This window comes from Mesoplodon mirus (genome assembly GCF_964341445.2).
Source record: "Mesoplodon mirus genome assembly, chromosome: 3".
NCBI lineage: Eukaryota > Metazoa > Chordata > Mammalia > Artiodactyla > Ziphiidae > Mesoplodon > Mesoplodon mirus.
In genome coordinates, this window is record NC_138978.1 from 116,655,556 (window position 1) to 116,671,374 (window position 15,819).

The 15,819-nt window shown below is 43.4% G+C and overlaps 1 protein-coding gene across 1 annotated transcript in view; it reads left to right on the forward strand.

The window, feature by feature from the left end:
• LCE5A (late cornified envelope 5A) overlaps positions 1 to 15,819 on the forward strand; it is a 190,260-nt gene that overhangs the window by 12,577 nt on the left and 161,864 nt on the right.

The following is a 15,819-nucleotide window of genomic DNA, read 5'->3' on the forward strand; positions in this document are numbered from 1 at the left end:
ACTGATTCTTGCAAGCTCATTTGGAGGGCAGCACAGCTACTTGTATTACCTTTATGAAATAATGATCTTCTCTACTAGGGAAAACCATCTTCCTCTACCAAGCATTCAGCTTTGGGAGAGACAGACACCGAGATGTGAGGAGGGCAGGCTGCACCCAGCTAGCCAGCCAGAGCAGCAGAATCAACCCTGATAATCAGCGAGGTAACAATATCTCAATGAGACCATGTCTCGCTCTCCCATGCAATGATCCCTGAGCTTGAGTAAATTCACTGAGAATACTGTCATCTGAAGACTCAGAGTATGAGATTTCATTTGTTTGATCAATTTTGCCATGGTCATTAGAGAGTTTTGCTATGGGTCTCTTTGCATTTATCTTTTGATTCATGAGATAGTTGAGAGATGTATTCTTTTGCCAATTTTCTTCTCTTTGCCATTAAGTGAAGAAAATGAAAAATTCAAGATCTTCAACTGTGTTCAAGAAAAACTAAAACAAATACAAATCAACACCATATATTTATGTATTTGTATTTGGAAGATTTGTATTTAAAAGATGATGCAATGCTTTGGGTACCTTCTAGGAAAACTGAAGGATGTTGCAGATACTGTCACAGTGATGATTTGTTTCACGCTTGCAGTATCCTCTAAGTGTTCCCATCATTGCTGTTTTCTTATATCTTGAAATGTTTCATGATAGAGAAAAAATATGATCATTAAGACCTCAAAATGTAGCTTAGATTTCTAAAATGGTCCAATGGACCCATATGATAATCACAAGACAGAATGAGTTTTATTCTACTTTTTAAAAAGTCAGTCAGTCTTCCCTAGTTCTTTAGAAGAACTCTAAGAAAGAATAAGAGTTATGAAATATAAATCTTTGCAAAATAGATAGGACTGCTGAAAAAGGAAACCCGAAATATAAAGTGTATGCTTCTTTAAAGCTTACAGGGACTTCCCTGGTGGTCCAGTGGTTAAGACTCTGTGCTCCCAATACAGGGGGCCCGGGTTCGATCCCTGGTCAGGGAACTGGATCCTGCATGCGGCAGCTAAAAGATCCCGCATGCTGCAGCTATATGATCCCACACGTGGCAACGAAGATACCGTGTGCCACAACTAAGACCCAGGGCAGCCAAATAAATAAATAAATATTTAAAAAAAAAAGCTTACAACAAAAACCAATGTTTGTCTGACATCATAATTTCCTTTTTTTTTCTCCCAATATCTGGAGGCTTTGTTGGGGAAGAGATCAACCACTTACGTAGAGGTGAAATGGTCCTCTTTCCAGGGTGGCAGGTGTCATTAGCTCAGAGCCTGGCACCATGGTCCTATAAGAGCTGACATGGACCTCACCTCCTTATCTGCTTTCACCTAATGGAGTCCCTGATCCCCTTGTTTCTCTGTCTGTTGAATGCCTTTAGGCCTCTTTTCCTGACCTCCCAGGCTGGACTCCATGGACCACCTGAGTAATTCAGTCAACGACAGTCTCATTTCCCTTCAGTTCTGTCTTGAAGTGGTTGTCTGTCCAGCAGGACCCTCATGACCCTCATCGTATCTTCGCTGCACCCCCTCAGCTGTGGTCGGGCCCAGTGGGGAAGATCAAGTAGTCATGGATCCTGTTCTTTCCACTTTAGCCTGTGTTCTTATCAGCCCCTTTACTTGTCTTTGATTAATGATCTTCATTCCCCTCAGGGACCTCTTCACATCGGAAGATGCTTCTTCTCATCTCTCATCCTCCCACCTCTGCAGGGGGGCTTTCCTCCTAATTCCTGGAGAAACACAGGCCCTTAGGCACAGTTTTCCTCAACTTCTGCCATCCACAGACATGTCTTCTTTCATACCCATCCTGACCTCTTTCCACCCTTCTCTTCTAGGCCAGCCCTTGATCCTGCCTCTTTTGTATACTCTCTGACTTTGGCCATAGTTTTCTCCTCTTTTCTGTTTCTTTGATCCCTCTCTCTAGGGGCTCCTTTATCACAGTCTATTAATACACTCTAGTTTCATCAATTTAAGAAAAAGTCATTATTTCCTATGTATCAGGCAGCAGACAAAAACACACCAGCTACTATGATTTTTTTAATTTGAAGTACAATTGATTTACAATATTGTGTTAGTTTCAGGTGCACAGCAGATTCTTTTCCATTATAGGTTATTACAAGATACTGAATATAGGTCCCTGTTCTATATGGTAGGTCCTTGTTGTTTTATCTATTTTATATATAGTAGTGTGTATCTGTTAATCCAAAACACCTAATTTATCCCCGCCCCACCCCAACTTTCTCCTTTGGTAACTGTAAGTTTGTTTTCTATGTCTTTGAGTCTGTTTCTGTTTTGCAAATAAGTTCGTTTGTATCATTTTTTAAGACTCCACATATAAGTGATATCATATGATATTTGTCTTTCTCTGTCTGACTTACTTCACTTAGTATGATAATCTCTAGGTCGATCCATGTTGCTGCATGTGGCATTATTTCATTCTTTTTATGGCTGAGTAATATTCCATTGTGTATATGTACCACATCTTCTTTATCCAATCATCTGTCAGTGGACACTTAGGTTGTTTCCATGTCTTGGCCACTGTAAATAGTGCTGCTATGAGCATTGGGGTGTATGAATCTTTTCGAATCAGTTTTCACCTTTTCTGGATATATGCCCAGGAGTGGGAGTGCTAGATAATAATGGTAACTCTATTTTTAGTTTTTTAAGGAACTTCCATACCATTCCCCATAGTGGCTGTACCAATTTACATTCCCACCAACAGTATAGGAGGGTTCCCTTTTCTCCACACCCTCTCCAGCATTTATTACTTGTAAACATTTTGATGGTGGCCATTCTGACTGGTGTGAGGTGATACCTTGTAGTTTTGATTGGCATTTCTCCAATAATTAACAACGTTGAGCAGCTTTTCATGTGCCTGTTGGCCATCTGTATGTCTTCTTTGGAGAAATGTTTATTTCGTTCTTCTGCCCATTTTTTTGATTGGGTTGTTTGCTACACACCAGTTATTTTAACAGAAAGAATTTAACAGAGAGAATCGTTAACTAGGTAACTGAAAGGGTAAAGAGAACTCTAGGGAAGTGGTCCCCAACATTTTTGGCACTAAGGACCGGTTTTGTGGAAGAAAATTTTTCCATAGACGGCGGGTGGGGGATGGTTCAGGTGGTAATGTGAGCGATGGGGAGCAATGGGGAGCGGCAGATGAAGCTTCACTCTCCCGCCTGCCACTCACCTCCTGCTGTGCGACTTGGTTCCTAAAAGGCCGTGGACCCTGCAGCATGGGGGTTGGGGACCACTGCTCTAGGGTATATGAAAGTAGCAATTTCAGGAACCAGCAGTTACCCCCATGGCTAACTTCCAAGGGGAGAGGTTGGAATTATCAGAAGGTTGGAGGAGGGGGACTGAGACTTAAGCCTCTGAGAAGGGGTGCTTCTTGCTGGTGCAGAGGTCTCAGAGCTGGTTCTGTGAGGTTGGAAAGACTGCACACTGGATTCAACTGCCTTGGGGAACAAAACCCAAGCTAGTTCAGTTTCCTCCTGCAGGGCTTCTCAGTTGCGAATACATTGTTCCTTTGTGGGGAAACTGCCCTGCTGGGTGAAGAAATGAAGGTGGCATAACACTGCGGGGAACCAGAAGCCAGGGGGAGGAGTAAGTTCCTCTCCTCTTCCGGTCTCCCTCCAGGGTCCCCATTGGCAGAGGTAACTGGGATTCAGCTGCAAAGTGGAGTCCCAGCTCCAATACCCCAAAGTGTGCACAGAAGAGTAATTTTGAAGCCAACAGATACTAGCTTAATAACTAGCGCCCCTACTCTCCTCTCTTATTTCTTAATTATACATCCATATGTGAGTAGTTTTCATGCAACATCTGCTCTCTCTCAGCTCTCGCTCATTTCCTCAAGCTTCTGCAATTTGGCTTTGTTATCATCATGCTACTGTACTTCTTGAAAAAGGCCTCCTAATGACCAAATCCCCTGGGCCTACTTCTGTGCTTGTTTCACATGGCCTCCCTGAGTGAGGGGTAGGACATTGTGGATCTGTCCTCCACATGCTAGCTTCTGGGATTGCTCACATCCCTGTCTCTCCATGTACCTCTATGCTTGTTTCTTCTGCTTCTCTTTCTGGGGTCCCTTCCTTCGCTTTCCCCTTAAATGCCAGTGCTCTCCAGGCTTCTGTCCTCAGCGCCCACCCCACTCTTCTTATTGTGCATCCCCCACCCCCAACCCTGGGCATCTCATTCTGTTTCCTAGTTTTTTGTTTTTTTAAAATATTTATTTATTTATTTGGTTGCACTGGGTCTTAGTTGCGGCAGGTGGGCTCCTTTAGTTGTGGCTTGAGGGCTCCTTAGTTGTGGCTCGTCGGCTCCTTAGTTGTGGCATGCGAACCCTTAGTTGTGGCATGCATGTGGGATCTAGTTCCCTGACCAGGGTTCGAACCCAGGCCCCCTACATTGGGAGTGTGGACTCTTAATCACTGCGCCACCAGGGAAATCCCTGTTTCCTAGATTTTATTATCATTATTCTTTAACAATTCACTTTGTAAACTACCTTATTTTTTTTTTTGGCCGCACCGCGTGGCATGAGGAATCTTAATTCCCCAACCAGGGAGAGAACTCTTGCCCCCTGCAGTGGAAGCAAGGAGTCTTAACCACTGGACCTCCAGGGAAGTCCTGTTTCCTAGTTTTAACCAGTACTTATATACAAGTTGACCTCCAAATCTTTATCTCCGTACTCCACAGTCCACTGGCCATCTCCACCAGGGTGTCTAACGGCCACATCAAATTAAATATGTCTAAAGATGAGCTCATCATCTTATCATCTTCTCCTTCATATATACTTCTTTTTTCTTTCCCTTTGAAGATTTTTTTTAGGCCAATGAGAAAAATGTCCATATTTAAGTCCATTTTCTATTCTAGGGTTTTTAATAGTTTTGTATTTTGAAGATTTGAATATACAGAAGTTAATGAAAAATTGCTTCAACAAAATTTTATGATTTCATAGGAATGTATATTTTATAAACAGTGCTTAATAGAGCATATAATAGACAGTCACCAAATAATGTAATTACAAATTAATAGTACATCAGTGATTTTCTTAAGCACAACATGGAGCTATGTCTGTATTTCCTTTGAACTTTGAGTTTTAGTTTTTATCTCATATCATGCCCAGTCTTTCATGTCTTGGCTTTCACGAAACCTAAGATGATATTGTTTTCCTTCAAAATTTTCATCACTTTCACAGCATCAGTCAACTCTTCCTTATTCCATACTGTGCAGCACTTTCTTCATTGCGAGAGATGACTCTTATGATTGAAAGAGGAAGGAAAGTCCAGACCTTATCAAAAAACTGTGCTTTTAGTAGATGTCACATAGCCCTGGGATTTGTGGTCCTTCAAGCACGTAGTTTCTAATCCACTTCAGCCAGCACCCCCCACCCCCACTCCACCAGTGTAATGATATTAGCTGCTATTTATTCAACATTTATTGTGTGCCAGGAAAATCCCTGCCCAGGGTCAATATTTTCTATACATTTTTCCTGATCCTGACAATAAACCTATGAGGTAAGTATTATAAGCCTCTTTATAAAGATGAAGAAACTAAGGCTCAAAGAGTTTTTAATTAATAAATAAATTAATTGATTGATTTTAGTTTGTTTTTTTTTTTCAGTCGCGCTGTGCGGCTTGTGGGATCTTAGTTCCCTGACGAGGGATCAAACCCGCACCCCCTGCAGTGGAAGCATGGAGTCTTAACCACTGGACCACCAGGGAAGTCCCCAAGGCTCAAAGAGTTTGTTTTTTTGTTTAACCAGATTGTTTTAACTGTACATATTTCTTTTTTTTAAAAAATTAATTAATTAATTTATTGGCTGCATTGGGTCTTCGCTGCTGTGTGCGGGCTTTCTCTAGTTGCGGCAAGCGGGGGCTAATCTTCAGTGTGGTGTGCACAGACTTCTCATTGCAGTGGCTTCTCTTGTTGGGGACCACGGGCTCTAGGCGCGCAGGCTTCGGTAGTTGCGGCATGTGGGCTCAGTAGTTGTGGCGCATGGGCTTAGTTGCTCTGAGGCATGTGGGATCTTCCCGGACCAGGGATCAAACCCGTGTCCCCTGCATTGGCAGAGAGATTCTTAACCACTGTGCCACCAGGGAAGTCCCATCAAAGAGTTTTAAAAAAAACTCACAAAGCCAAAAAAAGAGGCAGACGTGGAGTTGGCTCTGAAGCCTTCCCATGCTTTTGTGCTGCCTCTTGTCACAGCCATGGGTGCTCTGGTGCGATATCTGTGATCTGCTTCAGGAATGCTCATGAGTACACTCCATCTGGCCAAGAAAGCCTCTAGCGTATTCTCACATATCATGTCTGGTACGCCCCCTGCTCTGTCTCCACCCCAATGCTCCCTAGCAGTCTCCCATCCTCAGTCTTAGAGATGTGCATGCAGCTCTATCTTGTCACCTAGCACCGTGCTTCCTTCCTCCTTATAGCGCTGTTTATTTATTTCTGATGAGGGTATGCACTTCCCTCATGTATTCCATCCTCAAGTCTGTCTCCCCAAGTCTTGGAAATTCAACACTTACACTTATTGAGCCCCATTATATGCTTTTCATTGTGCTGGGTGCTAGGGATAAGGCATCATACTTTCCCCTTTGAGTCACAATATCAGGTCCAGTCTGTTCACTGCTGTATCAATTTCTGGAGTCCTAGGTATTACATCTGGCCCCCTTATTTTCTCTTGTGAATTACTGAGTACCTCTCACCTGTCATATTGTAGTTGACATCCTTTAGAATAACTACTCTCACAGTTGTGCATAGTAAGGGGTTTTAAAGATGTTAGATGAAATGATAAATGTTAAATGCTATTCATATTACTTCATAAATTGAATATGTGTTCAATCAAAGTGTCAACTACAAATATATAAGCAACATCACTACTGTTTAATTGTGAATTCACCCAGCACGCACCCTCAGCCAAAGCCATTTATTTATACTATAGTAACCTGGTATTAGGAATCATATCTGTGTTCAAGGTAGATTAAGTTAGGTCATATTTGGAATTTTTTAAAAAAAACTTAATTTCCCTTTATTATTTATTCAGCATGTACCTATTGGAGACCTTCCTGTGCCAGAGTCTTTTCTAGGGCACAAGGATTTAGTAGGGAACAAAACAAAGTCCCTGATCTCACAGAAATCTCATTATGCATATGTTTTTGTGTACCTGTTCCAAAAATATAGAAATTGCTGATAAGAAGGAAAGAAAGAAAGAAAGAAAGAAAGGGAAAGAAAGAAAGAGAGAGAGAGGGAGAGAAAGAGGGAGGGAGGGAGAGAGGGAAGGAGAGAGAGAGGAAGGAAGGAAGGAAGGAAGGGAGAGAGAAAACACACACAATTCTACCATCCAGGTTAATTTTTCAGTGTATGCTCTTCCTGACTTGTGTTCTATGCATATATAAACATTCCCTTTTCACACAAAAGTGAGATAACACTTGATTATTTTAATGTGACTATACATTGTAAATACCCTTTCATAGAATAATCTACCTCCGTGTTTCTAATGGCTGCATGAGGTAATTGGAACCTATTTGATTAGAGTGTCTAGCTGGCCAAGAGCATTCAGTCCCTAACTGTGAGAGTGTCTCCACTTAAGTACATTCCATTTGTTTTAGGATGGTTCTCAGAATTTAGTGTGCATAAGACTTACCTTGGGAGCTTATTAATGATTCAGACACTTGGGCTCCACACTCAGAGATTCTAATTCAGAAAGTCATGAATCTGTATTTTAATAAGTCTCACTCACCAGCTAGGTGCTTAGGAGGTAGGTAGTCCCAGAGCCCTCTCGGAGAATCTTTGGTATGACTTATAGGAATAACATATACAGTCACAATTCCCTTCTCCTCTTCATGGGGGTCTTGGGAGTTAAGTTTCCCTCAAGGTAAGTTGGTTTAAGCTACACTAGATATTTAAGAGAATGAATCAGAGGGTTGGATTTGGGTTGGTAGGAGTCAGAGCTGGCGAATATACCACACCAAGTCTAAGGGACAGGGACACGTTTGAAACCAGGACATCAAGCTGAAGGTCAGCAAACAGGAGTTCCTGGATCAGAATGGAAGCAGTGAGGGGGTTCTAGCCATGCCTATCAGATAATGTCAGGGGTGCTATTCTGTGCTGTCTTTGTGCTGTTGGGGGCTTGATCAATGGGCGGGTCAGCTTGGCTTAAAGGTATAGAGTCAAGGACAATGAAGGTTTGCAAAAGGCTTTGACATATATTGTCCATAGGTCAGCCAGAAATGGTCTGACTCTCAGAGCTGAATGAAATTAACTTGAACCATCTCCACACTAAATCTTGTCCAGCAGAAATTCCAAGCCTTCTGGGTGATCTCTGTGTATTCCTGAAGCTCCTATTCTCGTGGCGGCCTCCTACCTGTATTGGCTTTCTGCTTCCTTGACATGGATAATTCAGCCTCTTTTTAGATTTCTACCAAAAAACCACCCACACAAGCATCTGTGTTTTGTTTTTAGATTTGGGGGTCCTGGGAAGGGGTACATCACACCTCACACAGCCTTCCGCCACCTGTGGACTCCTCCCTCTTCTTTTCCTCTTCCTTCTTGGAAAAACCCAGATTTCTCTTTCCATGACTAGAAGTTTACAGTCATCTTTTATCACTTATACACACCCTCTGGGTCTTGCCTTCCACCCTGAACTTATGTGAAGACATTTTTCTCAGCAGCTCCACTTCAAAGAGATATTTTGTTATTATAATAACAACACATTCCTGTACCCACCTAGAGAGTGGGATGGGGAGGGGTATTCATTTCTAGATCTAAGGTTACCTGATTAGCCAGCTGCAGGCTCAGCAAGCTGCAGGCTGGGAGTTGGTAGCTAGTCCTCAGGCTACAGCACTGGTCATTAACAAATGAATAACCATCTCTTAGCACTGTACAACTCCACTGATGGGAGTCAAGTTATTTTTATAGTTTCTATCTTGGTCTTTCCTTCCATACAGGAGTTTTCTTCATTTTTCAGCAGGTGGCTGGCAGGGGGACTCCTCTAGGTAGTGATTTTTGAAACACTTGCCCTCCAGAGCTGGCTGTGGTCATGAACAGTATTATAGATGCTGAAATGAACACAAAGCCTGTAGTGGATACCACCCTTCCTATCAGGGAGATTTTATAGATGAGAGTCACATTCTAAGAACTATTTATTCACATGTTACAACATTGCTGAAATTCAGATGTGTTTTAAAATTGAAAGGCACATTTAATATAGTGCTCCCCCTATCCCCCCGACAAAAATGCTGCTTTTTAATCGATGGTGCCTCTTACAACCCACAATATCTTAGAATAAAGGGAATTAAGTAGGAGCACTTATCCATAAAGGATCTGGGTTTCAGAACCATGCAGCACTCTCCGCCTTACAACCTCAGTTACAGATGAATGGAAAGTGAGAATTTCCTGTCTATTGGCAATTCCAAGAAGGAACGCACAACGTCACCTCTTCCTGTCAGCCCAGGGTCAGGGCAGTGAAGTGAGAGGTCCTTTCCACATTCCCTGTTGCCTAATGATGGATCTACTCGGGACATTGCAGTCAGTCACCACGAGGTGGCGTACAAGCCCCAGGCATGAAGTTTTGAGGCCCACGTGCCTCCCAGACGCGGTTCTTTCTAGATGGCCATGAAGAAGCTGCTGACTTGCTCTATTACATGGGTGGGCAGGCAGAGCTGGTGAAGGCAAAGACTCCGTGGAGCAGCTGGAGGAGGGTTTGGGCAGCATGAATAGGGAGAGAAGTTAGGATTCGTTCATTAGAGTAACAATATCTGTTGAATGAATGCCTACAATTGCCTAGATGGATGTGGGTAGAGAATATAAGATAGGCACAGTCCTCAGCCCCATAGAATTTGTGGTCTAGTCGAGTTAGCATAACTAGTGTACTTCAGTGGAAAGAGCAAGGACATTTGGTTGTTATGGACTTAATTCATATGCTGAAGCCCCAGCACCCAGTATCTCAGAATGTGATTATATTTGGAGATGGGGTCTTTAAAGAGGTGTCATATGGTGATTTGTAATAAACATGTATTTGGTTTTCATCCCCATTTGGGGCACAGAGCTCCTAAAATGCTTGGAATGTCCCAAGTGCTGAGAGCCAGAATGGTGTCTTTTGTTAGGTTGATGAGGTGACTTTTGAAAAGCACCTAAAGATGGGGTCTGGCTACCAGGAGAACCAGCCACCTGATTAGAAGGTTGAACCTTTCAGTCCATGCCCAGACCTCTGAGAGGGGAAAGGGGCTGGAGGTTGAATCAGTCACCGTTGACCAATGATTTAATCAGTCATACTTTCATCAAAACCCAAAAAGGACAGGGTTGGGAAAGCTTCCATGTTGGTGAACATGTGCAGATTCCCAGAGTGTGTTGTGCCTGGAGAGGGCATGGAATCTCTGCACCCTTTCCCTACACCTTGCCTTATGCATCTTTTCCACCTGGCTGTTCCTGAGTTATATCCTTTTGTAATAAACCGGTCGTCTAGTGAGTAAATGGGTTTCCTGAGTTCTGAGCCACTCTAGCAAATTAACTGAACACAAGGAGGAGGTTGGGGGAACCGCTAGCTTGTAGTCAGTCGGTCAGAAGTACAGGTAACAACCTGGGCTTGCAACTGGTGTCTGTAGTGTAGCTATATCTCATCTCCTGTTTCTTTCCCAGCCAAACTTCTGGAAAGAGCATCCAGATTTGAAAATATCTTCTTCATAAAATACTAAATTCTCATAGTTATGCTTGGATATGTTCCTGAACTTTTTATCATGTTCCATTGACCTTTCTCATTTTAATTACCACTATTATTGCAGTATTTTAATTACTTCAGCTTATGATAATTTTAATATATAATAATATGATATAGTATAATAACACTATGTATACTACATAATAATATTATATAGTATAATAACAATATAGTATATAGTAAGCCCTCTTATTGACATCCTTTCCCGAATTTTCCTGCCTACACTTGCCTCTATATTTTCTGATAAATATTAAATCACTTTTATATAGTTCTAAAAGTATATTATTTTATACAGTTTCTGTTCAAGGTATAAACTCATAAGGGAATAGTTGGCATCTTTTAACAGTGAGCCCTCCCATAAAAGAACAAGACACATCTTCATGTATTGGAGTTTATGTCCTTTAGGCCAGTTCTATATTACAGACACATTTCGCATTAATTACTCCTAAGTCTATCATGTTGTCGTTATTATAGTCGGTGGGATGTTTTGGTATGCTTATTCTATAACTACATGTTACTAAACTTTGTATATCTAATGGTTTTCAGTCCATTCCCTTAAATTTTCTAGGTAGAAATCTTAACATATATAAGTTAAGGTATATGTTAATATTAATATAATATTCCATTATATATTGATAATATATATCTATACATATGGTGTGTGTATATATATTTATAGACACATATACACACCATATATCTATTGTGTTATGGTATCATATATTTGTTGTGATATCTTAAATAATGATCATTTTGCCTCTTCCTTTCTAATTCGTGTACTTAATTTCTCTCTTTTCTGATCTCCCTGCATTGGTGCAAACCCCTTGTTTCTATGTCACTTCCTCAGACAGGCTTTCTCTTACCTTCTTTCTGATCTGAATTGTTCTTGTTTTTCTATTTTATGGCATTTGCTCTTTTCCTGCATAGCTATTCTTTTTTTTTTTTTTTTAAGGGATTGATTGAAAGGAATACCTTTCTTTTTTTTTTTAATTAATTTATTTTATTATTTTTGCTGTATTGGGTCTTCGCCTCTGTGCAAGGGCTTTCTCCAGTTGTGGCAAGTGGGGGCCACTCTTCATCGCAGTGCGCGGGCCTCTGACCATCACGGCCTCTCTTGTTGCGGAGCACAGGCTCCAGACGCGCAGGCTCAGTAGTTGTGGCTCACGGGCCCAGTTGCTCCGTGGCATGTGGGATCTTCCCAGACCAGGGCTCGAACCCGTGTCCCCTGAATTAGCAGGCAGATTCTCAACCACTGCGCCACCAGGGAAGCCCCTGCATAGCTATTCTTATGCTTTATAATTTTTTTTTTTTTTTTTTTCCTGTACTCGGGCCTCTCACTGTTGTGGCCTCTCCCGTTGCGGAGCACAGGCTCCGGACGCGCAGGCTCAGTGGCCATGGCTCATGGGCCCAGCCACTCCGCGGCTTGTGGGGTCTTCCTGGACCGGGGCACGAACCCGTGTCCCCTGCATCGGCAGGTGGACTCTCAACCACTGCGCCACCAGGGAAGCCCCGGTGCTGATCAATTTAATAATCAAATAATCAGACTCATTCTCTCACTTCTAGTCTGTCTGTCTCACGCCCTTTTCTTCTCTTTGAGGAAGATGCAGGCAGAGACAGGCCAAAGTTGCACAAAAAGAGTCTTGGGAAAGACTCTGGAGGAGTTTTTTTTTTTTTGCGGTACGCGGGCCTCTCACTGTTGTGGCCTCTCCCGTTGCGGAGCACAGGCTTCGGACGCGCAGGCTCAGCCACCATGGCTCACGGGCCTAGCCGCTCCGCGGCATGTGGGATCTTCCCGGACCGGGGCACGAACCCGTGTCCCCTGCATCGGCAGGCGGGCTCTCAACCACTGGGCCACCAGGGAAGCCCTCTGGAGGAGTTTTGAGGCACATCTCCCTAGGCTCAGCCAATTCTGGGGAATGTCTGGGCGGCCGTTTTTCACAGATGTCACGGGCTGCCCCTCAGTTCCCTCTAATGTCTTTCCTGGCCCCAGAGCATCAGTTTGAACCAAGGCCGGATCAGTTGTCCCAGGCTGGCCCACTGGCTGAGTCTCAGAGTTGTGGCTCCACTGTGGTCGGAGATGGTGCAGGTCAGTGTGGCCCCTCTTGCCAGCCTCAGTGTAGTGACAGCTCGGGTGCAGACTGCATGGCAGTAGCGAAGTAGGGAAGTAGGCTTTGCTCCGTGGAAACTTGGGCTCCTCCCCTGGGCTCGTAAATAACAAAGGAGGCCAACTGATAACAGTATTATTGTTACTGTTTTATTTTTTTTTACCTGAGTGGCACCTTTATTGCACTTGATGAACCTACACTGACATGTCATTATCACCCAAGGTTCATAGTTTACATTAGTGATTATTGTTATTCTTGTTGCTCATGTTTCATTATTGTTATTACTGTGCACTGATTGTTCTGATCATGAAAAATCTAATGAGGAGTTTCATCTCAGCCAGACACCCTGGGGCCTGGTAGTTCACCCAGGTCAGAAGAAGCCAGAGGGCATTCTGAAAGGGCCATACCTGAAGAGTATGCCGCCCCCCCCCCCCCCCCCCCCCCGCCAGGTGACAGAGCTGGAGCTGGAGCTGGTGGCAGGGTTCTGACTTTACAGAGGATGAGGCACATTGGGATGAGAAGACTGAACAGCCCCTTAGTCAGACTTGAAAGGAGTTTAATTTCAACCTATCTCCCACATGGTAGGCCAGGCAGCACGGGGCCCACCCTCAATGTTCCTTCCTGCCCGAAGCACTGAAGACCGGGATTTGGACTGTGACCCAGTTATTAGAAGGGAAGTAGGTTATAAGGTCAAAAGAGCTCAAGATCGAGACCAAAATTAATAGGCACAGAAAGTCTGGTAGATAATAAAAGATAGAGGGATGGTGATATGATGGAGTCTTAGGTTCCTCCTGGGCCTTGGATTCTTGCTTTGAAATCTGTTTGTCCTCCTAGCCCTGGAGCACTTTGGAGCTGGGGTTGAGCACTAATCAGCCACTCAACCCTGAGTTCTAGTGCAGAGTCCTTCACTGCCAAACCATCTGCCCTTGGGCTAGTTATTCCCTCTCTGTTCCAGCTTCCGCTTTTGTTGACTCAGGAGCCATAGAGGGGAAGTATGAGTGTCTATAGACACCTGGTGAAAGTTTAGAGGAATTAAAGCCACTGCCATCAGGGAACAGAGCCCTGTATACATTGCTCAGGTGTGTCTATGTGCCCCAAAGCACAGCCTGGGTTTGGAAGCTAAGTTAGTTAATCTGGTATTTGGCTGAGGAGTTCATCCTGGGAAGATGGTTCTGTTTTCTAATTCAGGTTTGTCTAGAAATTTATCCTTGTTCCTGGCCCAAATGTTCACATTTGGTTTGATTTTACTATTCCCACGACTTCCGCAAAACATTTCCTTTCTTGGTCCCACAGATTTTATTCTAGAGAGAAAATGCTTGTGGATCTGGGACTAACACAGCATGTGAAACATACCAGAAGTATTATGGTGTTTAGCAAGTCTTTTGAGTTCCTATTATCATCCCCATTTTATAGATGAAAAAACTGAGGAACAGAGAGGTTAAATGACCTACCCAAGGTCACATAGCTAGTCATGGAGAGGGAGAGGATTTGAACCCAAACGGTATACTCTAAATCTCTACTTTTAACTTTGAATAAACCACTGACTGATTGACAGTCATGTATGTTTCCTGAGGGATCCCGGAAAAGGTCTTACTCCAATATATGTTTTCCATAAAGGGTGTATAATTGTATAGTGTTTACCATCAAGCATTGCCCCTTCTCAGTTTCTTATAGTACCTATGAAGGGTTACATTGATCCATTAGAGAGAATTTATTCATTAGATGTCTTCATCGTCTTATTGAATGGAAGTGGTAGAGGGGCTAGAAGGAATTATTGCATTCTACAACGAAATGTCAATAAATCGCATCCTACCCCCTGCTCTATTTCTGAACAGGGTTGGAAAATTAAACAGGAAGAAAGTGTGGTAGCCAGAATTCCACTTTCTTGCTGATAGACATTCAGTTATAGGCTGTGGCTCTAGGTCTGTTGTTAGGGCTTGCTCATGGTAGACCCTATGGTTAGGCAGAGTTACCCACCTAATGCCAGCCCTGGGCTGGGGCAGGCCTCCCTGCACAGATGTAGGTCCCTGTTATGGCATGAAGGATCTCTGCAGCTCCCAGTAGAAGAAGGGCAGACCTGAGCCAATCACCCTTACAAAATTTAGCAATCAGTTGTCTTTCTACCATTTCGGGGGCAAAGACAAGAAAGGGGTGGAAAGAGGCCAGGCGTGGGGAAAGGCACTCACATCCTGCAGAGACCTTAGACCTTCTAGTCATGCCCTCTTATCCTACAGATACAACAGAATTCCAGGGAAGGGAGAAGACTCTGATAAGCAAGTGATGCAAGGTCATCAGGGAGAGGAGCTAGGAAACTAGATACCCTGAACTGGGTACAGACTCCACCTACTTTGCACTACTTAGTTCTCCTCCAGAAAGAGTGAGCAGTGGGAATGCCCCAAGACCTGGTGTACAAGGGCCCTGGTGGGAAGGGGAAGGAGGACAGAAGCAGTGAAACCGGGGTGAGTGTGCCTAGAGAATATGGCATAGAGTGACCCCTCAGCACTTCAGAGCATCAGGTATTGGAGTCAAACTTTCTCTCCCCTGCTGTCCTCCTCACAGCTCCACCTAGTGTCAGTGTGGAAGCTGGAAGGACTGCTTGAGATGACCCGCTCTATTAGTCAGAGTTCTCCAGAGAAACAGAACGAGTAGGATGTGTATATATGTAGGAAAAGGTTTATTATAAGAAATTGGCTCATGCAGTTATGGAGGCAGCCAAGTCCAAAATCTGCTGCTTGGAGACCCAGGAGATCCCATGGTACAGATGAAGTCTGAAGGCATTCCACTGGAGAATTCCCTCTTGCTCAGGTTGGTGGGTCTTTTTATTCTATTCAGACCTTTAGCTGATTGGATGACACCCACTCAAAGTGCACTGATTTAAATGCTAATGTCATGCAAAAACTCCCTGCAAGTTTACGCATAAAATTAACCATCACACCCACGTATTACCCTCATCGTCCTTGTAGGGCTGAT